The sequence below is a fragment of the Camellia sinensis genome, chromosome 4 (genome assembly GCF_055761805.1).
Source record: "Camellia sinensis isolate YWXY chromosome 4, ASM5576180v1, whole genome shotgun sequence".
Classification (NCBI taxonomy): domain Eukaryota; kingdom Viridiplantae; phylum Streptophyta; class Magnoliopsida; order Ericales; family Theaceae; genus Camellia; species Camellia sinensis.
In genome coordinates, this window is record NC_138964.1 from 53,169,593 (window position 1) to 53,173,218 (window position 3,626).

The window sequence follows — 3,626 nt, forward strand, 5'->3', positions numbered from 1 at the left end:
GGGAGGGGATTGGGATGGAGGCGGGGTTATATAGTGTTGTGTTTATTTGTAGAGTTAGAAAAGGAATTAGGATGGAGGAGGAGTTATAGATAGAGGTTGGAAGGAGAATTGGGATGGAAGAGGTGGAGGTAGAGGTGGAGGTGGAGGTGATATTAGAAAAATAGTAAGGGAATTAGAATTTTTTATATTTTTTACATATTAGGAATTTTTTTTAAATATTAATGTTTAATTTTTTATATTTTTTTATTTATTTTATTATTTTATATAAAAATAATTTAACAATTACTATGCTAACAACTATCATCAAAACAAACGCAATTTAGTTAATCCCCTCACTATCAATCCCCTCACTAACAAACTACTCACTATTAATCCTCTCGCTATCAATTCCCTCCATTCTATTTCCGAAAACAAACATGGTGTTATAGTTAGGATTTCATTTCCTCTCCACACCACCCTCTCTCTCTCTCTCTCTCTCTCTCTCTCTCAGCCCTAATTTCATTGTTGATTTCAATCCCTACTCTCAGAGACTCCTGATCGATGGTTTGTTGATTTCGTCCCCGACAATTTCGATCCCTAATCTGATCTCTCTCAGCTATTTCAGTGATTTCAATCCCAGGTTTGATCGATTAATCGATTATTCATTTGAGCTAAAATTTATATGAAATCGATGATGTTTTTATGTCTTCGATTCATTCATTTTTAGTTCATTTCTTGTAAATTTACAGTTGTGAAATTTAGACGAACAATCGTCGTTTTTTGATGTTTTTCCGCTTCTCACAGTTCAAATTCCTTTTTGTTTGTTTCGGCATGACATTGATTCAAGAGATTGTGTTTCTTCAGTTTGTTTGCTCAGAACTCGTATTGTTTGGTTTCAATTTATACTTGAATTTGGTTTTCGAAACATTAGGATCTATTATTGTAACATTGATCTGTGATTTTTTTTTTCCCTAAATATTTTTGAGAACAAAATATTTTAGTTCTAAGTGACATGGTTCTATTTTTAGATCAACTTTTACTCAAATTTATCTGGAAATCAACTTTGACATAGTTCAGATTGTAGGAATAGGTGAAGATTGGGTTTCATCGTTTGATCTTGAGCTGTTTCACTTGCACAATTTTATTTATATATAAAATGAAATATTGATAGGTTTCTATAATTTGTTTCACCTAACTTCTGTACTACTCTACATGTCAAACAAAACATGAGTTGTTCCACTCCATTATAATTTAAATGGATTATGTAAAGTTGTTTTGGGAATTGACTATTTTAATTAGCTTTTTAGCGTTTTACGAAAAGACCTACAGAAAAGTAAAGAGAATAGTTGATCTTTTTGTAGTGACTTTTTGGCTATTTAGTATGTTGCAAAATTAAAGTACGAGGCCTACTACATAACAGGGGAACTCAAAGAAAATTGCAAACAAAAATTTAACATTAATAGGACAGAAAATTGATGTTATTAAAACTCAAACATACAATAAAATAGAAAGAAGAAACAGTTTTGAACGCACTAATATGAATTTTAAGCAGGTATGCTATTAAGTATTAAATAAGAAACACGATGAGACTGACAACCATCTTAACACAAGCAACCACACAAAGAGCTTGTTTGGGAGTTGGCTTTTCTAGTGGTTTTGAAATAATTTTTTTAGTGGTATTGTTCTATTATTCATCAATATGAGCACAATAATACTAGCCTATGTGATGACTTTTTACTACTTATTTTTAGAAATTAGAAATGCAATTGGGTTTTTTCTGTTTTGAGGCAAATCATTGTTTGGTGAAGGCAATGCATCTTCTTTTATGGATTATTTTTTGGTTATGGTTAGAGCTAAAGATTATCGGATAACTTGTTGCTTCCTTAATTTCTGTTTTGCTCGTTAAAATGATTTGGTTCTTGAATTGAAGAGTATCCCACCTATTTAAGGCATTTGATTCCTTGATTCCAAGGCAATGCATGCATGCTGTTTTGGTTACCCACATAATAAAGTTTAGCCATTTATTAATTCTAATTGGAGTCAGATAAGTCATGCGGTCTTTAGTTTAATTTGTATTGGTTGTATTAATGGATTTAATTTGTATTGGTTATATTTAAGCTAAAGTTAGATTTAATTTGTATTGGCTTGCATTAAATAATATTTTACTTCGTTTGGGTTATGTTTAAATGTTAATGACTTATTTATTTTAATTATTTATTATTGATTAACATCCAGTTGTATCATCATATTTCCTATTTTTAGTTTATCCTATTTTTTAAGCTTTTAAGCATGTTGTGTTCTTTATCTCCTCCTAGTTCAGTACTTTGTTACCTTCTCTCTCTCTCTCTCTCTCTCTCTCTCTCTCTCTCTCACACACACACACACACACACACTTTCTTCTTTAGTTCTTTTGCACCATGGATAGGAGTTGGATAGAATTTCTCAATGATATGACAGAGAAGTCAAACAGCCCCAATACTTAAATCATATGACGAATTTCTCAATGATGGACAAGGACTTGATCTTGTTGTCTCATTTAGCATTTTAATTTTCGTGCCTTTACTTAAATCATATAGTTCTTCTTTAGTGGTGCAATTATTATTGCTATTACGACCAAACTGTTTGCTCTCTAGTACTAACCTTGCAAAGATTTTCTGCTGAGTTTGAAATTTATATGTAAACAGGTATGTCTACAAGAGGTAGAGGACGAGCAAGGTATGTACCTAGACCCCATACGCCCATACCCCATGCATCCACTAAATCAGTTTGCTCATCCACTCAATCAACACCTGTACCCCATGCATCTATTAAATCAATTTGATTATCTACGTTGCACCCATTTACATCATAATCGGTGCATGAAGTTACGTCACAAGTTTCACACTCAAATACTTCTAGCACACATTGCAGCACTGATGGTTTGTAAATATTTTAAGTTTATGTTTTGTTTTGGTTGGTCTCTTTATTTCAATCCATATATTAACATAATACTTTTTCATTGTTTGTAGTAGGCACATCCAAGGTTAAGAGAGGATGTGGGAAGTCACGAAGCCTCAAATTGGCCAAGCTAAAAAATCAAGGGGTGCGACTGCCTATTTAGGTTTGCAAGGAATTAGGGATTAGGGATTGTCACTAGGCAATTTGCCCCACAAAATGTGCCATCATGGACCATTATTAGCGAAAAGGATATAGAAACATTGATTGAAGTGGTACATTCTGTTGGAAGTTTCAATTTTTGTTTGTTATGGTTTAACAGTGCATAATTTTGTAACCTTGGGCTCATTTTCTATCAATGTGACGGTGACATGGACTATAACGTAACTTTGTAATCATGGGCTCACTTTCTATCAAAATAAAACCCTTCTAAATGCCAAATTACAATTATCTGTGTTGACTCTCCTCTTATAAAACTCACTCAAAAAACCTTCCTTACCTTGTGATAATCTGAATAGGCTTGAGAATTCCTTTACCTTGTACTCTGACTTACGCATTTAATAATAGGTGAGATGTGGCAAGAATAAGTTGAATCAGGAGAAGTTGAAAGTCCTCCACCCTGCTGGCTCAAAGGCCTTCAGAAAAGTGCAATATGATGAGGTATTAATTATAGAATCTATAATTTATGTTTTGCAATTGTAATTGAACAACGT

At 32.8% G+C, this 3,626-nt stretch overlaps 1 long non-coding RNA gene across 1 annotated transcript; it reads left to right on the plus strand.

Moving 5' to 3' along the window:
* The first annotated feature begins 411 nt into the window (after positions 1-411).
* LOC145823335 (uncharacterized) lies at positions 412-3,125 on the plus strand. The gene is made up of 3 exons (XR_014365616.1): positions 412-619; positions 2,664-2,694; positions 2,988-3,125. It is a non-coding gene; the product is annotated as an uncharacterized LOC145823335 (long non-coding RNA).
* The last annotated feature ends 501 nt before the right edge of the window (positions 3,126-3,626 follow it).